Genomic DNA, 22,008 nt, shown 5'->3' with positions numbered 1-22,008 from the left:
AACAGGGCTCCAATCTCACAGTCCCGCAAATATTATGGCAGTACAAATAGTTAATAAGGCTGCTAAACCCTCGTGACAGTTTTGCAGTGGTTCAATTTTCAAGATCATCTCAGGACATCTTAGCTTTCACTCCCATTCCTTTAGAAAATAAAGGAGTTTCAGCTTGAAAGAACTTGGTATTTGTGTAGGGAATGACAACAATTTTGCCAGGAAATCCCAGCGAAGGGATTTGAGGGTGTATTTCATGCTGGATAGTTCTCTCATGTCTCAGAGAAGAAGGGGGGGGGGGGGGGGTCCTGTGAGAAACAAACATTGAGATTGAAAGAGAGCTGTGTGGTGCACTTTGTTGGACAAAAACACAAGCAAAAACGGTTCAAGTAATGTTAATAATTGCTGTTTATTCTCTTTGATTTGGGTTTCTTGGTGGAGAAGTTGTGAGCTTGTTCTTTGAGCCTGCTTTGTTAGTTTATCACCTAACAATATAAGAGCACATAGGCAGTGCTGGCTAGCCTGAGACAGAATTTCGGGTTTGGTATTCGATACTATGGCCTTGCTAATGTGAGTGAACAAAGACACTGCCGTGTTCCCTCTGTTGACCCAGATGGGGTTTATACTACAATGAGAAAAGTGAGGAATAGAGTTAAAGCATTTCTGAGTATGGTGAGAGTTTAAAATCTGAGCATAAAATATGAGTGTGCACTAGAAGACAGCCCCGACTCCTATCCCAAGGCAAAGTCAAGCAATCAGTTGGGAGGGGAAACAAGGAACAGGAAGAAGGCATAAGAAACACTAAAAAGTCAGAGAATAAGTGACCCTAGCAGAAGTACAACCTCACTCCCTATCCCTCCTGTGGTTGGTACCAAAGCCCCCAGACTCACCACCCTTCCAAAGGGAATGTGACCATAAATTGTAAAAGGTGGTGCCAGGGATGTACACCATGGTTATGTCTACACTGCAGGCTTCTTGAGCAAGAACTGTTTTGCGCAAGAGTTCTTGTGCAAAAGGTCTTCCACAAGAGCATGTCCACGCTGCCATGTGCTTTTGCACATGAGATGTGCTTTTGCACAAGAGCGTCCATGGCAGTGTGGACACTCTCTTGTGCAAGAGAGCTCTGATGGCCATTTTAGCTATCGGGGTCTCTTGCGCAAGAAAATCATGTTGCCTGTCTACACTGCCCTCTTGTGGAAGAGCTCTTGAGCAAGGGGGCTTATTCCTTGTGGGAAGAGGAATAACTCTTCTGGAAGAAGCCCTGTTTTATGATGCTGTGCTATAAATTTACTTGCGCAAGAACGCGCGTGCAGTGTAGACACCCAGCAAGTTTTTGCGCAAGAACAGCTGTTCTTGAGCAAAAAGCCTGCAGTGTAGACATAAGCTATAGGTACAATTATGCCTGCTAAGAAAGAGTAGAGTGGATAGGGAAATGTTCTGCAGTGTGCCTGGCTATTAAAAAGAGCCCAGGCCCTTTAAATCACCATTGGAGCCCCTCATGTCATGGTGCAGGCAGTGCTGAGGGCTGGGGGAGGGGCACATCGCAGTCCAGGAGGCACTGAGGGCTGCCTGCCCCCAGCGCCATCCCTTCCACCTGAGGCCCCTCCCCTTCTTGGCGTGTGGTGCCTCCCTCGCTCCTTTTCCCAGGGGCCTGGCAAGGCTGTGGTTCCCCTGTCTGAAAGACAGCAGCTGTGCCCGATCTCTGAAAAGTGGCTGGAATGGTGAAATCTCATGGCATTGTTTTCCACAGTCCATTTCAGATCCACAGCTTAATATTCACATCCCATGATTACCTCCCTCGCCCCATCTTTCCGTTTGTTCTCTCTGGCCACTTGAAAAAAAGGTATCCAGCAGCACATATTTGAGGTGCGTCGACAAATCAGCCAAACATTAGCTCCTAGTGCAATGCTGTGACCAAAGGGACCAAACCAAACTTTTGTGGCATAAACACAGGACTCCAGAGTAGGAGCAGAAGTGTCTCTGCATGTTTGGCACTGGTGCAAGCACTTCTGGAATACAGTGTCAATTTCTGGTGCTCAGAATTCAAGAAGAACGTTGGAAAATTGGGAAGGGCTCAGAGAAGAGCCATGAGAATGATTAAAGAACTCCAAGCTCATTACGATAGACTCAAGAGGAACTCAATCTATTTTACTTAACAAAGAAAAGGTTATGGGGTGACTTGGAAATTACTCATAAGTACCCACCCAGAGAATAAAAATTTGATCATGGGCTGTTCACTCTAGCAGAGAGAGGTATAACACAATCCCTTGGAAACTAGTTCATAGGCAGAGATGTGGAAGCACACTTAAATCACCGCAGATATAGTCAACTCAGCTTACACCCGGCTCCTTGACTATCACTACCCACTTGGGGCTGCACTGGATTCCCACAGGGTCATGCAAAAAGAGGTTGATATACCGGACATGATAGAGAGGGCAGCATTGTCATTCAGCACTAGGCAAGAAGAGACCATGGTCAATGAAACTACACTATACTGTAACTATGTGTGTATGACTTTATTTTACAACATCTGTGAATTTCTTTCTATTCCCTTTGCCAGAATAAATCAATGATTCTGCACCAAATCCCTCTTCACCGGATCTCTCACACTGCTAACACAGACTTCAGTCCATTCTGGATAACGTCCACTGCACATCTCAGGATGATTTGGAGCGGCTGTGTAATAATTTATGAATGCTGCATGTTGGTCTGGGCATTGGGGTATTCACTGGAAAACTATATTTAGGGTTGGAAAGATCAGATTTTATTGGTAAAAGCCAGCAAATGTCGATTTCACTGTACAAACAAACTGATAAAAGAATGTTTTTGTCAATAGTCAGCATTCACACTTAGGCAAAGTAAGCAAAATTTACTTGCAAAATAGCAGAGTCAAAATCCAATGATGTGGGCTTTTGAATTAGGCTTGTTACAAATGGACTAGCAAATGAAGAATAAACTCTGGTAGGATTCAATTTAAGGATACCTACTTTGTGTATTTTGACGTAGTGTTGAAAATACATCATTTAATGGCTCTCAAAGCTTTAACTTTTGGAATCTCAGGCTGTGTCTAGACTACATGGCTCCATCGATGGAGCCATGTAGATGAGGGTTGTAGGCAAAGGCAAATGAAGCCGCGATTTAAATGATCGCGGCTTCATTTAAATTTACATGGCTGCCGCGCTGAGCTGACAAACAGCTGATCAGCTGTTTGTCCACTCAGCACGCTAGTCTGGACGCTCCCCTGCCGACATCAAAGCCCTTTGTTGGCAGCCCCGTTATTCCTCGTGGGATGAGGTTTACCGGGGCTGCCGACAAAGGGCTTTGATGTCGACAGGGGAGCGTCCAGACTAGCGCGCTGAGCGAACAAACAGCTGATCAGCTGTTTGTCGGCTCAGCGCGGCAGCCATGTAAATGTAAATGAAGCCGCAATCATTTAAATCGCGGCTTCATTTGACTTTGCCTATGTGTCTAATCTACATGCCTCTGACGACAGAGGCATGTAGTCTAGACACAGCCTCAGTGTCTTACACGTCTTGTTTATAAACTACAGACTAACACGGCTACCCCGCTGAGACTTTTTTTTACATTTATTAAATAACTGTCTGACCCATCCCACAGTAGTTTCCCACAATTGTGAAAATAAAAATAGAATTTGGCCGAGCCTTAATGTACTGGGCTAACTGGCTGGAGGGTTGCCTGGGAAAAGAGTCAGCAAGCAAAAGGATACCTCCAGGTGACCACATCTGCAAACACTTACGGGTTGATAAGGGACAATTCCAGAACATTTATGATGATTTTTGCCTCAAACTCCTGCTAAGCAAAGGGTGATTTGGACCGGACAGGTCAATACCAGGAACAATGAAGAACAAAAGAACCACAAGAGGATTAAAAGGAAATCTGGAGGCCACTGACATGAATCCCCAGCCCAGAAAGGCCTAGTGCAACTCCCAACATCTGGTCAGTCCCTTCCTTTGGTGGGGAGTTTCATTCATTAAATACAAACCTCATGGAGTACCACATAGCTGCTCCCCAGCTGCAGGGACCCAGAGGCCTTTCCCCCTTGCATCTCTCTGCCCTGATCCAGGGTCAAACACAGGAACCAATTCCCTTCCCAGAGCTCCTCCTTCATCTGTGCTCCTTTGGCCTTTTCTAGGAACCATCTGACCCTTCCCAGCTGGGTCAGGTAACCTCCTCTCCTAGGGCCTTCTGAAAACGACTGTCTCCTCCCAGCCTTTATAGGAGTAGACCACCTTGTTACAGACCCTTTCTCAAGAGAGGCAGAAGTTGTGTGGGGGGGAACTGGACTAAGACCCAAGACCCCATCTGGGGGTACCTGAAGTCCTCTCAGGTTACTAGAAAGGCATGGTTAGATTTTAGGTAAGGTGGGCACGTGTATAGATTGTTTCTTATTACAAAATCCTTTTTCTTTCCTTGTCAAGCATTGTTCCTCCTGTTAAATAAACAATACTTTGGACTTGAAGAAGGTTCTTGTGTTACTGAATGCCATTGGCCACCAGTTTTTCCGAAAGGGAAGGGCTGCCGGTGTCGGGATTTAGGTGGGGCTCTTGGGTAAGTGTGGTTGGTCCATATGGCACTGCAGCCCCAGATTTGATTTCAGAGTGGGAGAATTAGAAAGCACTCAGAGTCCCACAACGAGCCCAGCTCACATGACTGGATTTAGTGGATTCTCTTCTCCTTATTTCACTGCCTTTATTTCCTGCACGCTGCTTCCCCTGTCTCAGCTCAGGCAACGCCTTAACAGTGCAAGCACTTTGGAAACTTAGAAAACTTCCTAACCAAAAAAACAAAAAAAACCCCACACCCCACACACACCACCACCACCAAAAAACCAAACTAAAACAAAAGCAGCTTCAGAACATTATGTTTCACAGCATAAAAACAGAGAAATGACATTAAAACATCAAATATTTGTGTGGAAATTTGCTTTGTTACACTGTATTATTCCTTAGAATTCAGAACAACAGGGAAATCCACAGGAATGAATAACACACAGAAAGAGAAAACAGGCTGCTCCCTACAACAAAGAGGGATAACTCACTGCACCTTATCCGGGGCTGGGTGGCTTCAGACTGAATAAAATAAAACAGGCTACCCAGAGCAGTGGCCTCTGCAAGGAAGCAGCAACAGCAGTCAAAGTGAATTTTGTAATGTGGTATTACACCACTGTGGGTTTGGCTCTGGTCACTACAGTTTAAAGCTTATTTTATCACTGAATTCTGCTTAGCGTACAATGATTATACATGGCATAACATGTCAGCTAATCATAGCCACACAACTCAATGAACAAGAAACTAAAATCCCTTGCCACGCCTGCAAGCAGGAGCAGCCCTGAGAATTTAAAGTGATCAATCACAATGTTAACACAGCTTTCAGTACATCCCACAAGTGGCATAATGAGCTTATCGAAGAAGTATTACTGGGGGTCCAACAGCACTTACCGACTCTTATATTATCTTGTTGATTGTGATTAAATAAGAGAGATGGTAGAAGCTACGTGCAAGCATAGGACATTGCTTAGCAGCATGAGAGAATGAAGCAGGGAATGTATGGATACAAACCTGTCAATCTCAATAGTTATGAGACACATTTCACCACTGGTCAGGCACAACATACAGGCCACCCTTGCTATAAGTCCAAGATACACTTGAGCTTACAGCAAAACAAATTAAAGCAGGGAATTTTTTCCTGCAGCTGACTTCCATTTGCACAATTTTCTTTTTGCATGACTTCAGAGCAGGGAATGGAAGGTCTTATGACGCACCAGTTCCTACAAGCGTCAACGACTTTAGTGCAGAATGCACATATACCGGGGCTGCCCTATACGGCTGTGTCTAGACTGGCAAGTTTTTCCAGAAAATCAGCAGCTTTTCCGGAAAAACTTGCCAGCTGTCTACACTGGCCGCTTGAATTTCCGGAAAAGCACTGACAATCTCATGTAAAATCATCAGTGCTTTTCCGGAAAAACTATGCTGCTCCCATTCGGGCAAAAGTCTTTTTCTAAAAGACTTTTGCGCAAAAGGGCCAGTGTAGACAGCATACTACTGTTTTCCGCAAAAAAGCCCCGATCGCAAAAAAGGCGGTCAGGGCTTTTTTGCGGAAAAGCGCATCTAGATTGGCCATGGACGCTTTTCCGCAAAAAGTGCTTTTCCGGAAAAGCGTCCTGCCAATATAGACGCGCTTTTCCAAAAATGCTTTTAACGGAAAACTTTTCAGTTAAAAGCATTTTTGGAAAATCATGCCAGTCTAGACGTAGCCTACTAGTGGAGAAGATCATTCTTCCAAAAGGGCTCTTGAAAATGTACTACCTTTATAGATTTATTAGTTGCTAAAAGGCAGATTGACTTCCAAATCATCTGGGCTATCTAAAAGTTCCCCACGGAGATGAAACATCCTCTTCATGATGTTATCCATGCACAAACCAGCCGTGCGTCAATCCTCTTCTGGTTGATGCTTTGGTGGAATATTTCATCTGGATGTCTTTATCAGATCTCTGCTGACAGCTGTCAAGGCATGCTAGGGGAATGACATGTTTGTAAATAGTTTTCTTACCTTTCTCTTCTCTCTGTCTCCTTCTAAAATTGCCTTCTACAAAGTAGGCTGCTCTTGCGGAAGAAGAGCTAGAAGTTCAACATGCTTTGTGCGAAACTGATGGCAGGTTGTCTCTGAGGGCTAGCATGTTCATGAGTTGCCTCTGAAATTATGCCTCCCCCCCAACAAATTGTGGCCTTACAAGCTGCATTTGCATGATTTTGCCAAAAGACATCAAAATTGTCACACTTAATCAGACCAATGGGCCATCTTTTCTAGTCCCATATCAGTGACAGTGGTTAGAAAAGACTAAAAACCTCTATAATAGACATATTTCCTTGCTGTGCCCAAGGGGTACATTTTCTTATAACCCCAATTAATGAGTTGTGGGCATTTATGCTACATATGAGTCAACAGTGTGACGCTGTTGCAAAAAAAGCAAACACAGTTCTGGGATGCATTAACAGAAGTGTCGTGAGCAAGTTTTGAGAAGTCGTTCTTCCGCTCTACATTGCTCTGATTAGGCCTCAGTTGGAGTATTGTGTCCAGTTCTGGGCACCACATTTCAAGAAATATGTAACCTTAATTAGCAGATTACATTACTGGTGGATTGCATTGATTTTAATGGATCCACTGCAACTGATTTTATTAGGATTATACTTGTGGGGTGCGTCTAGACTGGCAAGATTTTGCTCAAAAGCGGCCGCTTTTGCGCAAAAACTTGGCAGCTGTCTATACTGGCCGCTTGAATTTGTGCAAGAGCACTGACTTTGTAATGTACAAAATCAGTGCTTCTTGCACAAATACTTTCATGCTCCTGCTTGGGAAAAAGCCCTCTTGCACAAGAACCTTGCGCAAGTGGGCCAGTGTAGACAGAGAAGAACTGTTTTGCGCAAAAAAGCCCCGATGGCTAAAATGGCGATTGGGGCTTTCTTGTGCAAAATCGCATCTAAACTGGTCACGGATGCTTTTGCGCAAAAGCACTTTTTGCGCAAAAGCATCCGTTTCAATCTAGATGCTCTTTAGCGGAAATACTTTAACGGAAAAACTTTTTCATTAAAAGTATTTCCGCAAAATCATGCCTGTCTAGACGCAGCCGTGGAGCAAGGCACAACTGAACATGAAGAAGAGTGTCAGAAGCCAATGATAACTAGATACAGATTCAGGTGTTAGAAAAGAGAAGAACTAAAATGTTCAGTTCCATGGAGAAATCTCCTGGTGCATTGCACGTCAGTTTGTTATTCCTGCAAGTTTCAGGCACAGGAGGAATTTGTGATGGACCCAAATGAAATTCTCCCTTCCTAGGAATCAAAGCACAAGTACAAACTGTAAATCAGTAGCTATTGCCATAAGTATGTGCAGCTGGGATTCTATAAGCACACATATATTGCCTCTGACAGGGAGTGACAGACTTACTGGGCCCCTAGGCAAGATGCAAGGGGCCTAGCCCCGCATGCCCAGAAGGGGTGCAGCCTCAGGTGGAAGGGCCTTCCTGAGCACGCTGCACTATGTCCCCCCTCAGCCAGTCCTGAGAGCCACCCTTTAGCGTATCATGGCTTCCCCATCCACCCAGCCCTTTAGTGTTGCCCAGAACACGCTGCATGGGGCTCCAGTATTGATTGAAAGAGCTTGGGGTGCTGGCTGCTGCTGTTGCCATGGTAACAGTGTCTGGGAGACCTGGGCCCCCACTGAATCACCAGGCCCCTGGGCAGCTTCCTCCATTGCCCCTGCTCTGTCAGAGAGCCTGGCTGCTGATGGGCTATTTCATCATGACACCCCCACACTTCTCTTTGGGCTTGCCTCCTCTCCCCCCCGCCCCTTGCCCACCTCCTTGCATTTTGCAGTAGGAGATATCACACATTCTGATTTCAAAACACAGTCAATTTGTCTGCCAGCACTCCACTGCCTCTCATCTTTTCTGCCCCTCAGCAGAGCAGAACTCTGCTCTCTCTCTCACACACACATGCTGCAAATTGAGTCCAAATTATTCAAAGGGATCTAAACCAGTGCAGTCCAAATTCCATGAATACCTAATTGGCCTAGGGGTAGTTTTGAATGCTGGTTCTCCAGACATGATTCCTTGCTCTGACTGTTTGCTATCAGAAAGGACAACACATGGAAATCACACACCTTCCCATTGCTGTGTTCTCCAGATCAGGGCTTCTCAACCTTTTTATTTCTGAGCTCAACCTGCTATAAAAACCCCATGGTTCACATGTACCACAACTAGTTTTTTCCACATATAAAAGCCAGAGACGGCATTAGGGAGTAGCAACCATGGCGTTTGCCTGAGGCTCCGCACCACACGGGTCTCCCGAGAAGCCACATTGCTCAATCTTCAACATTACCCCTAGATGGTGGGCTTCCGGTCTCAGACCCATGCAGTGGGGTTTCAGCTTTCTGCTCTGGGCCCCAGCGAATCTAATGGTGGCCTTGCTAGGTGGACCCCTAGAAACCTGCTTGTGGTGCAGCCCTCTGACTGAGAACTACTCAGCTGGATATGGTGGCAAGCCTCATGCGGATTTGTTCATCGCAAGAGCTAGCTCTTTGTAGGGCACCCAGAAGTCCCATTTTTAAAGAGAGAGTCCTGTGTTTAAGCCCTCCTGCAGGTATCTCTACTTTTTGTGTAAATATGAACAAATTGTCCCATGTTTTCTGTCTATTCTCTCCCAGCAGTGTGTGTGTGTGGGGGGGGGGCGTTGTCCAGTGACAATGGCAATGGGTGTGCCCCGCCCTCAACCTACATGGATCTGACAACCTTGGGACATAGGCCAGATAAGAGGGGCCCCAGAATGTAGGGAGGGTGCAGGGCTCCTCTAGTGGCACAGTGGATAATGTACCCACCTTTGGAGCCAGAGCTCTAGTGATCAGGCAAAGCTGCAGTGTTCAGGATGAGCCACTGGTCTGTCAGTGCAGTCTCTGATGAAGTGGGCTCCAGCCCAAGAAAGCTTGTGGCCAAATAAATTTGTTATTCTTTCAGGCACCACAGGACTCCACATTGTTTTTGCTGAAACAGACTAACACAGCCACCTCTCTGCAACTTTCTTCTATTTCGTATTGAACAGAAGTTGACAAATGGTACATAAAGGACTTTCGAAAGCCAGATGAGCTGTGACTGGAAATTGGAGAGGTGACAGCATGAGAAAGGCTAGATAGTCTGGTCTATGCTAGAATGGAAGGTCAACCTAAAATACCCAACTCCCAACTACATTAATTGTGTAGCTGTAGTCGACATATCTTAAATCACCGCCCACACAGTGGGAGGTTGATGGGCGCAAACACTCTTGTCAGCTTCCTTTATTCCTTGCAAGGAGCAGGAGTACCATTGCTGACACGGGGAGCCTCTGAGTTTGATTTAGCATGTCTTCATTAGACCTACTAAATCAAACCCTGGAAGATCGACTGTGGCAGCACCAATCTTCCCTGTAGTGTTCCCATAGAAGTGTATTTCATTGACCAAAGAGAAACCAGAATGGAAATTGAAATGTATCACTCTGCTTCATAAACTCATGCAACCAAATCCAGAGAGGAAAGAGAACTCACAGCTCCGTTGGGCTTCAGCAAATTCTTCGAAGCATCTCTCCAGGCTAAGCCCATTTGCTAAAACTTGGTTGGGAATATTAAAAAAGGCTCTGATTTGAACTCACTCTCACTAAGCTGCAAATCAGGTTAAAAAGGAACCAGATGTTTGGCAATAAACTTAGCCTTTAGTAAAAGGGGGCATAAGGAAGGGATTTCCCACTTGTTTATCTGAAATGCAAAGTGTCAACACGGTTATCTGGAAAGGTGGTGAAATGCTGCTCACTGGAAACGTTTGTATTGTAGGTAGGGAATGTAAATAGTGCAGTAATTGGCTGGTGGACTGTAGGGAATATGTCTGAGTTAATAAGGAGCATTTGCAGTTCTTTAGGGGGGCGGTTGTCATTTGGAGAGTAGGAATGGGAGCCTGGAGAAAGGTATTTACACTTAATTTGCTCAGCTATTAACTCGGTATTGTAGTGTAGTCAGAAGCCCACTCCAAGGCTGTGGAATCCAGGTCAGGACATAGGTAGGTCCTGTGTGCTGTTAGTAGATAGTAGAGGTAACATTTCAGTCGTATGGGAGCTAGAGAGCCAGGGAGACCTGTAGGGACTCCCAAGGTCTCAGGGACGAATCCCCTTATAGTCATCCCAGCTGGTGACCCTAAGAACTCCTCAATGCCCCCTGGCAAAGGGTTCGTTGTTTGTAACAGCAATTTCCATCAGACCTGACATATTCATTACACCTAATGACCCCCAAAAGGGTCATCTAATATAAGCCTGTGTGAAACTGGTTGCTAGTGTGGTGAAGAGTTGTTATATCCGGTAATTTGTTACTGCTGCCAGCGCTGCTGTTCCTGGACCTGCAGTGGCAGCTGTATTAGCAGACCATGCCACATGGTTGGCAGACCTTGATGTTACTCCTAAGGGAAGACGACTGGCTCGGTTCGGTGGTGAATAAGGAATAAGGCTGCCTGCCCTGGCTCCTGTGCTAACATCGCTCCTATGCTACGTTGTGTCTGTGAGAAGCAATAAAACTTTCTACTCTACTGGCTGGCTGAGAGTCACATCTGGCTGCGGATGGGGGTGCAGGGTTGGGGAACCCCCCAATGCGCTGTCACACCATGGGTAGGCCTACTCTGCTGTATAGTCCTTGACTCACCGTTAGTTATGCCTAGAGCTCCACTAAGACCTACTGCTCTATAACAATAATTCTGAGAAGTATGTACAGATGATATTTAAGAAGTTGTCCATATGTACTGAAATATATTTTAGAGTCTGTGTCCCAAGCAGGGTTGACAAAGACATTTAGCCAGACAAAGGGATGTGCATTTATCTGTCTGCTTAGGTTTGATAGGTAACCTTAAAAAACGTGGGGAAAATGACCACTTTTCAATTAGCTCCATTATAGAATAGTCCCCTATAGTCCTTTTTATCATTTGAGGTGTGTCTTAGCACAAAAATGACTGCTTAAGATTAAATATGCTTCTCCAGAATTCTTAATCTCTCTATGCAGTTACTTTCCACCTCTGCGCACGGCTCTCGGTCAATGTTGTGTGTAATCAGCAAGCACCTCACTTCACATACCCTTGCTTTACATGTGTGTCACTTTAGTAATACCAGCATGCAAAAAATGTTGTGGTTGGAAACTAGAGGAATCTGGCAACTCTGCACATGGGCAACAGTAAACAAAATGTCTCCCAGGCTGCACACAGAACTCCAACGGGCTGCATACGGCCCACGGGCCGCAGGTGCACAATGCAAAACACACACAAAGTGCATATTTCCAGCACGTAGATTTGCACCTGCTATTGCTGTTTGCACAGCTACGCTTGGATTTCTGCACCTGCATCGTAAAAGCGGAGGCTAGACTGCAGACCCTTTCCAACAACACCAGCCTCAGGCATTAAAGATCTGAGGAGAACTGGGCTCAGACCCATTCCCGGGCAGCCTGTGGTGGACAGGAAGGTGAGGACAAGGCTAGCACTTCTAAAGTGCAGTAACCATTAATTGTAAATATATATTTAATTTTTTAACTATTATTAATTATAATAATGCATATGTCTTTTTAATGGGTGCTCAGTCAACTTAATGTTATTTTGAATGTTTGTATTGCATAGTTCTGACTGATTGCCATTGAACTTGCTTAAAGCCAAGCAAGAAATGCCTCCTCGTGTTTGTTTCGAGCCTACTGTCTATTAATTTTATTGGGTGAACACTAGACTCTATTTTTTATGTGTGAAGGGCTTAATAACACTCTTATTCACTTTCTCCACTCCTCCCTTTTTGGTGAACAACCCAAACCTCATGAATGACATTTTGCAAGTACATCAATTTGGGAATGAACAGATGCAACTAGTCTGGTGGCTGAAGTTCCCTGTTGGATTTGTTAGAGATTTGGCACAGTCCACAGTTTGCACAAGCTGAACCCAAAATTTCTAGGTGGAGACACATTAACAAGGAGTCTTCTGAATCTTTACAATGCCAAATTATTTTGAAAGTACAACTCAGAGCTTTTCTTTTGCAGCCTGGTCCATTGGTGATCCCATGATCTAGCCTAGGTCTGTACCAGGATAAGGCCTGGTTATTCTGAGCTGGATGGCTCTAAGGAGAATGGGGGAAACCCAAGGACTCCAGCAAAGCCCATGTTCTGTTCAGACCTCACTGAAGGAAAGCCCAGCAAAGCAGAGACCTGCTACTGCAAGTGCTGTTATCTCACTTGGGTGCCACGTGGGAGAATGCTACTCTTTGTTTCCCAGTTCCATAATCTCATGTGTGGCCACAAACAAGTTCTAACTGTGGTTCTGCTTAGTTTTTGAATGTGGTTTTATGGCCCCTGTAAGCACAGAACTTAATGTTTTAAATTTGATTAATGGAGATTACCATCTCTGGAAGGGACCTTGAAAGGTCATCAAGTCCAGTCCCCTGCCTACACAGCAGGACCAAGTACCATCCCTGACATATTTTTGCCCCAAATCCCTAAATGGCCTCCACAAGGATTGAACTCACAACCCTGGGTTTAGCAGGTCAATGCTCAAACCACTGAGCTATCCCTCTCTCTTTTTTACTTGGTGGCAGCAGCAAGCTGTAGAAATCTTCAGTATGTGGACTTACCAAAAGTAGCTCAGAGGGAGTGCAGACTTGCACCCGATCCTACATAATTAACACATGAATGTCAGTCATTCAGTAGAATAAATACTTTTAGTAGAATAGCATGAAGTTTGCTTTGCACATGGCTAGCTCAACCTGATGGCCAGGACATAGAGCCAATGAGAAAGCCGTGCAAGAGAACCTCGTACCACCGTCTAACAGTCTATCAATTATACCTGAAAATAGACAGCAACCTCACAAAGCTCCTTCCAATCTGAGAGAAGGTCTCTAGACATTAGAGCCAAGAAAAACAGTCTAGTGAGGCCTACAGACTGTCACCTCAAGCACCTTTCAGTAAAGCAATGGAGAGAAAATTACAGAGGTTTCCATTCAAAGGCTATAAAATCAGTGTTTGCATAACTCTCCCAAGAAAACAGCAATTTGGGCCTGGCTAGCCTTAAAGCATAGGTCTTCAGTGTTACCAACTATCACAAAATTTGGGTTTTTCTTAAACCCCCAGCTCCTGGAGTCAGGTGATTATGTGAAACTCACAGCTTTCAATTAAAAAAAGGGGAAGAAAGCCTGAATCCTAAAATCTTACTTATTAGAAGGAAAAAAAAATCATGATTTTAAGCTAATTTTATTATTTTTATGGGGACAAGTCTGACTCCTGGTTTTCAAGTCCCTGGAATTTGCTGTACTGAGTCTGTTAATTAACACAGGGAGACACCATTTCTATTCTCATGGCCAATGCCTAATAGGAGATAAAAATAATATTGGAGCAATCGGCTTATTGGCAGTTCCTGGCATAGGAAATTCCCTCCATACATGAGGGCCACATGAATGAGTCATGGCTCTACGGGGGTGGGAAGAAAATTCTTGTTAATTCCCAGAAGCTGCTATCAATTTCTTTGGAGCGTTGAGGTCTATTAATGCATAACATACAAGTGAGGTATTACGATTGAGGGTCAAATAATCTTTTGTGAGCTGCGTCATGGAGGGCTGGTGACAGACTTCGACAGGTCCTGGGTAATATGTGTGTGGGGGGAGAAAGGCTCAACTTGGGGGGAAAGGGGGAGTTTAGGAGCGAGCCTACCTCAGCCAGCCCTCAGAACTGTCTGGACTATGCTGGGTAGGGCTCCAGCAGCGATTTAAAGTCCCCGGGGCTTTGCCTGATGCTGTTGCCACGGCAGCAGCCCAGAACTGGGACAACTTCCCCTTTTACCCCCTCCCCCTTGTTAGTAGCCCTGGTGTCTTGCAATGAGGCCATACCAGCAGCCTTCATGGGGAAAACAGTGACAAAACGGCAGCCCCCTACCATACAAAACCAGTTGCCTTAGTAACCAAAACAGAATTCAGCTGAAGAGCATGTGCACAAGATGAGGAATCCTGGATATTTCTGTAGCAAGCTGAGGAGACCGTGGTCACAATCTACTGCTCATGGGAAAACGTGGCAGAAAGGAGGGTTATATCAGTCAAAAGGGGCACAGTGTGTCTGTGGTACAGCAGTTATAAGTGTGAGTTCCCCAAGGGTCAGTATCTGAACGAGCTAACAAAACTGACTCCATTTTTTAACATATCCAATTCACTGAAATTTCTCTTTCTGATTCTAGCAAAACACAGTGTTTTGGTTTGTTTAGATGCGAGTAAATCGACATGCATCCTCTGATGCCTGGTTTTCTCCCTACAAATGCTTTCTTTGGAGTTTTTATAAACTTTATAATTAGTTTTACTACTAATCTGTAATTCATTTTTTAATTCTAGTCCCTTTTCTGAATAAAGAAAGGGTAAAGAAATGGCATTTGATCATGTTAGAAGAGGGTGAGCCATTTAAACAGCCAAGTGAAACGAGACATAATTAGGACCAACATCTTAGTACATTTAAACCACTTCAGAGTGCCGACACAAAAATGTATTAATGCAAGGAGCACATCTGCATTAGCACTGTTAAATAGCGAACTCCCTTTGAAGAGCACTGTTTATACTGATATCACAACTCTTTGTATGGCTGGCCTCTTTGTTTTTCAACTCTTTGTGTGCATGTGAATTTAAGACGTGTGATAATGAATGGGAATGAGCATGTGATTTTTTACAAGCACGTTTCCATGTTTGTCCTTGCAATTTTGAGTTGAGCAAATATTTGTGAGCATAAATACATTAAAGATTGTGAGGCATTTAGATGCATCAGTAACATGGCACAGTAGTTAGTCAATAAACCAGTCCAGGCTTCTTACACAAGAAAGCGTCCACACTGCAAAAGTGCATCAAAAAAGCAATGCGCTCTTTCGAAAGATAGCGTCCAGACAGTCTGGATACTATCTCGTATGTCAGCTGTGATTGCTATGGACAGAATGGCCACCAGGGCACCTGTGCTTTTTGCTCTTTCCTCTTCTTCCAAAAAAATTCCCTCTTCCCCATCCACACATGCCTTTTTGTGAAAGAGCTCTTTCGCAAAAAGGCTTCTTCATGTAGAATGAGGATTACCAAAAAAATCCCTCTGTTCTTTCGATTTACTGTCAAAAGAATGCAATTGCAGTGTGGATGTTCCATGAGTTTTTTTGGGAAAACGGCCATTTTACTGGCAAAACTCTGGAGTCCAGACATACCCTGAGTGGGGCACATGAGTGACCCTCCTTCACCTCAGCAGGCCGCAAGATTGTTGTAAGCAAGAGGGTCTCCTGGGATAGGAAGTTTTGCTCACTGCGCTTGTGTGCGTAGACTATGCAAGGCGTGCCGACTGAACTATAGCAATTCTTTCATTGGATGCAGAGGGAGCACACGGCTCTCGGTCAATGTTGTGTGTAATCAGCAAGCACCTCACTTCACATACCCTTGCTTTACACGTGTGTCACTTTAGTAATACAGTAAACTTCCGATAATTCAGCACCTTTAGGACCCAGGAGGTGCTGGATTATCAGATATGCCGGATTATCGGAAGAGGGGGCTATGAGGGGTCTGGGGTTGGGTGAAGGGGATGCCACCCCAGACCCCTCATAGCTCCCCCCCCCCAATAGTTCAGCTCTGCCCCACGTGTCCCCGATTCAGCTGCTGCTGGTCAGTTTCAGCAGCGGCTGAATCTGGGATGCCTTGGCAGAGCAACTGGGGTGCTGCCTGGTTGGTCCAGTAGTGCCGCCCCTTGGCGCTGTGAGACCAACTCAGCAGCACCCCAGTTGCTCTTGGGGATGCCTGGACAGAGCAGCTGGGGTGGTGTTGCGTTGGTCCCACAGCACCGAGGGGCAGCGCTACGGGACCAACCCGGCAGCACCCCAGCTGCTCTGTCCCAGGCGTCCCCAAGTCAGCTGCTGCTGAAACTGATCAGCGGCTGACTCCAGGAAGCCCGGGGCAGAGCTACTCTGCCCCAGGCTTCCTGGAATCAGCCACTGATCAGTTTCAGCAGCAGCTGTATCAGGGACGCCTGGGACAGGGCAGCTGGGGTGCTGCTGGGTTGGTCCCATAGCACCGCCCCTCGACGCTGCAGGACCAACCCAACAGCATCCCAGCTGCTCTGCCCCAGGTGTCCCCAATTCAGCTGGTCAGTTTCAGCAATGGCTGAATCGGGGAAGCCAGGTGCAGAGCAGCTCCAATTGTCTGGCTGCCCGGAGCACTTCTGGGTTCCCGATGGTGCTGGACCACCAGGAGTGCCAGAGCATTGAATGCAGGACCAATGGAGTTTTACTGTACCAGCATGCAAAAAATGTTGTGGATGTAAACTAGCGGAATCTGGCAACTCTGCACACGGGTAACGGTAAACAAAATGTCTCCCGGGCTGCACCCAGAACTCCAATGGGCTGCATACGGCCCGCGGACCGCAGGTGCACAGTGCAATACACACACACAGTGCATATGTCCAGCAAGTAGATTTGCACCTGCTGTTGCTGTTTGCACAGCTACGTTTGGATTTCTGCACCTGCATCGAAAAAGCGGAGGCTGGACTGCGGACCCTTTCCAACAACGCCAGCCTCAGGCATTAAAGATCTGCGGAGAAAAAAATGAAACGAACAATCGATATTGAGTTGTCCTTGACTTCATTTGTCTGGGCCACTGTTTTCTTCGGGGATCTCAGAACATCATTCGCTCCTGATTTAGGCTCTTGCTTCTCCTTCTCCATGGTATGCGAGCAGTTCCTTTACACAAATGATCCTGTTTGTATAACGCTCAGGTAATATCATTACCCTTAATATAGAGGTCAGGTCAAGTCTGTGGAAGAGCCAGGAATGGAAACCAGGGTAGGTCCTGAACAACGACTCTATTCCTCTTTCCTTCTCAAAGCTACTAACCTGACTCTCTCTGCAGCTGGGGAGTCCATCTGTGGCCCTGTATTAGGAAAGAACCGTACAGCACATCTACAAGCAGCTGGTGCTGTCAAAAATCCTGTGGAGCCTCCGAACTCACCAGCTGTTCTGTGGATAACTAGAGTCACCTGCACTGCAGCTGCTGTATCCTGGTTTGTTTTATTTGTACTCTGCCTGCTGCTATCAGACTCAAATCTGCTGAGGAGTCAGTCTGGGCTGCAGGGCCCATAGCCTGACCAGGAGCCGTGCGTTTCGTTGGCTCAGTTGCCACAGGGTCCGGTAAGGCTGATAAGCTGCTGCCGTTTCTATTCTGTGGCATCACTTTCCCCCACCATGCAGCCTCTTGCACAAGAAGCATTGCCATGTCTGCAGCCTCTGTGCTCAGGTCTTCTCTATTGGTAGTCTCAGCACGGTGCTGCAGATTCCAGCCAGTGTTCCCCCTGGAGCCGTGCAAACTTTTTTATACCCAAAGCAAAAGCAGCGATTGGTTCGTTTCTTTCCTTTTTTGGGGGTGGGGAGGTGAAAGGAGAAGGGAGGAAAAGGTTCAGTCCACTTCCAGTAAGGGTGTCGCATTTCTGGCATGTTGCTCTCAGATAGTTGCAAGCATGAATCGAAATGCGGTGGCAGCAACTGATTTTTCTGTCCTGGCAGGCTGATGGTCTGTTCAGTGAAAACCCTGGAAAAATACTTTGTTGAACTCTCTGCATTCTACAGGAGCAGCCCAGATCACTGTCAATCTGATATTGCAATCCCTAGAGTTTGGGAGAACCCTGGAGAATTCTCTGTTGACATCCTCCTCACTGGGTTTTTTTTTTTTTTTTTTGGTCCAGGAATCTCACAGTACCTGGCCAGGGTGAATAATCATGACACCTGGCAGAGGAAGCATTGTCTTCTTATAGAAGCCCTGCATCGGGACCCCAGAAAATCTCCTCTGCCACAAATTCATCATGGGTCGGTCAGCTAGCCGCTTGATGTGTCAATTCCTTACCAAAGGAGGCTCACATTTCCTTCCTGCTTCCCTTTGTCTTGTCTATTTTAATTGTAAACTCAGCAGGGCTGGGCATGTCTCCTGCAATGTGCAGGCCAGACACACGGTGCGGTCCTTTGGGCTCTACATTGGGATGATGCAGTGAATCAGGTATCCAGCCTTTAACAGCACCTGTGACCTCCCCAGCCCTATCCTGTACAGCCCCCTCTCAGGCATCAGGATTCTGGGTATCATCAGCTCTTGGGGGGACTCAGAGGGCTCTTCCACTCTCAGACCAGGCCCTACTGCAGGTACTCCAGTACCAACTGTGATTGCCTCAGCAGGTCTGAAACTCACACCCTGCAGTGCTGTCTCCTCCAGTGGCATTCAGCAACAAAAACAGCCTCCTTTTTGCCAAGTAGCACTTACGTAGAGCAAACACATTTAAGAGAAAACAGATCATGAAGATCAATCAAACAGCTGGTACGCTCTCCCCTGTGGCTTCCTATTTCTTGGACCTGCGAGGGCCCAATTTCATTAGACTCCGTCCACAAGTCTCTCTCTCTTGCTGTCAGTTTCTGATAAGCGGCTCCACTTCTTCCCCCGAGAAAGTGCTTTTCTTCACTCTGAGTGCTTTTGGTCTCCTGATGCCCATCCTAGCCAAGCAACTGTGTCTCTTCAGCCTGGAGGCTGGAAATATCACACCTTGATGCAATTGCTCCCAGTATTTGGTGGAATGGTCTGATGTGGAAAGACACTGGATTGCTTTCCTGCACAATCCCCAGTGACTTAAGCATTATAGCTGTGTAATAAATATTCTACTACCCCCTGACATACATTAGATCAATAAAATTGTATAGGAAATTCTAAAAATCCAATACACAATAACTTCCTTTCACTGACCCAGTCACCTTGTGTTCATAAACATGTTATTTCAAAGTACTCAACTTTTTTTTTAGAAAGGCGAAGCATAAAACAAGCTCAATCTAGCTAGAGACATAAAGGGTAACAAGAAAACATTCTACAGATACATTAGAAGCAAGAGGAAGAGCAAAGACAAGGTATTCTTATTACTCAATGAAGAGGGAAAAACAGTAACAGAAAATGTGGAAATGGCAGAGGTGCTTAATGACTTCTTTGTATCGGTTTTCACCAAGAAGGCTGGTGGCGATTGGATGCCTACAATAGTGAATGCTGGAAAAAAGGCAACAGAAGCAGAAGTTAAAATAGGAAAAGAAATGTTAAAATTACTTAGAAAGGTTAGATGTCTTCAAGTAACCAGGGCTCAATGAAATGCATCCCAGAATACTCAAGGAGTTGATTGAGGAGGTAACTGAGTCTTTAGCCATCATCTCTGAAAAGTCATGAAAGACAGGAGAGATTCCAGAAGACCGGAAAAGGACAAATCTAGTGCCCATCTATAAAAAGGGAAATAAGGACAACACAGGAAACTACAGACCAGTTAGCTTAACTTCTGTGCCAGGAAATATAATGGAGCAAATAAATAAGGAATCAATTTCCAAATATCTGGAAGATAATAAGATAAGTAATAGTCAGCATAGAATTTTCAAGAGCAAATCACGTCAAACTGACCTGCTAGCTTTCTTTGATAGGCCACACCTTGTGGATAAGGTGGAAGCAGCAGACATAGTATATCTAGACTTTAGTAAAGTATTTGATACAGTCTTGCAAGGCCATCTTATCAATAAACTAGGGAAATACCAAGTAGGTGGGGCTACGACAAGGTGGGTCCATAACTGATTGGATAACCATTCTCAGAGAATAGCTATCAGTGTTTCACAGTCATGCTAGACGCTCATAACAAGTGGGGTTCTGCAGGGAACAGTTTTGGGGCCGGTTCTGTTCAATATCTTCATCAAATTATTTAGATAATGGCATAGAGAGTATGCTTCCAAAGTCTGTGGATGATACCAAGCTGGGAAGGATTGCATCTGCTTTGGAGGAGAGGGTCATAATTCCAAATGATCTGGACAAACTGCAGAAATAGTCTGAGGTAAATAGGGTGAAGTTTAACAAGGACAAATGCAAAGTACTCCATTGAGGAAGGAACAATCAGTTTCACACATACAGAATGGGAAGCGACTGTCTAGGAAGGAGTCCTGCAGAAAGGTATCTAGGGCTCATGGTGGACCACAAGCTAAATATGAGTCAACAGTGTGACACCGTTGCAAAAAAAAAAAAAAAAAAGAAAACATGATTCTGGGATACATTAACAGGAGTGTTGTGAGCAAGACATGAGAAGTCATTCTTCCGTTCTACTCTGTGCTGATTAGGCTGCAACTGAAGTATTGTATCCAGTTCTGGGCACTAAATTTCAGGAAAGATGTGGCCAAATTGGATGAAGGTCCAGAGAAGAGCAAGAAAAGTAATACAAGATCTAGAAAATTGACCTATGAGAAAAGATTGAAATAATTGGGTTTGTTTAGTTTAGAAAAGAGGAGACAGAGAGGGGCTACGATAGTAGCTTTCAAGTATCTAAAAGGGGGTTATAAGATAGAGAGAGAAAAATGGTTCTCCTTAACCTCTGATGATAGGACAAGAAGCAATGGGGTTAAATTGCAGGAAGGGAGGTTTAGGTTGGACACTAGGAAAAACTTCCTAACTGTCAGGGTGGTTAAACACTGGAATAAATTGCTTAGGGAGATTCTGTAATCTCCATATCTGAAGATATTTAAGAGCAGGGTAGATAAACACCTGTCAGGGATGGTCTAGTCCTGCCATGAGTGCAGAGGGCTGGACTTGATGACTTCTTGAGAACCTTTCCAGTGCTAGGATTCTATTCTAGGATTCTATACTCAGGAAGGAATAGGAGTCATGTTCCCTGTATCTTGATCTGGTGTCTTATCCCCTGCACCGTGTTGCCTCCCTATTTTATAAGGGCCGTATGTGTATTTAGTTTCTTTCGATTTATAAAGTGCACCCAGCCTGCCAAACTATTTCCAAATGGACAATCAAAATCCTCTACTCCCATCGTAATTAGCTGCCTTGCCAACTGGGTCCACCCATCTGACTTCCCCGGAGAACTCCTTGCAAGATATAGAAAGTATCTCAATGGGTCCTGCGGGACAGCAGACCCGGGGTTATTCTGACGAGATGTGATTTTCAGTTCCACAGAGGAGACCTCTTTAAGAATGCTCTGACAGCAGCCCCATCTCCTGTTTATAAGGGGTAGATTTTAGCTGCATCACTCAGTGGATCTCATACTGTCACAAGTGGAGACAGGAGGGGCTGTTCCTTCTCTCAGTCCACTGGAACTGAAATCTGCATCAGGCTTGACGTCTCCAAAGAATCCAGGATCCAAAGTGCTCAGAGCTTTGCAGGTCTCAGCTAACACTTTCGGATTTCACCTGGAGATGAATCGGAAACAGCTGCCGTGTACAGGATATAATGTGTTCCCCATGAAATCACAGCTGAGTAAGCAGCTTTGCTGCATTAAGCCCTGGCAGAGATGCTATTTATTTACCGTGCTATTTATGGAGCAAAACATGATTTTTTCTTACCATAGCAACGGTGCTGGGTGTTTACAGCACACTTCCAAGCTCTATGAATCATCACTAAATTAACCATCATTGTGACCACCAGA

This window comes from Pelodiscus sinensis, chromosome 2 (genome assembly GCF_049634645.1).
Source record: "Pelodiscus sinensis isolate JC-2024 chromosome 2, ASM4963464v1, whole genome shotgun sequence".
In the NCBI taxonomy this organism is placed as follows: Eukaryota; Metazoa; Chordata; order Testudines; family Trionychidae; genus Pelodiscus; species Pelodiscus sinensis.
The sequence above is the reverse complement of the archived record's forward strand: the minus strand, read 5'-3'. Positions refer to the sequence as shown.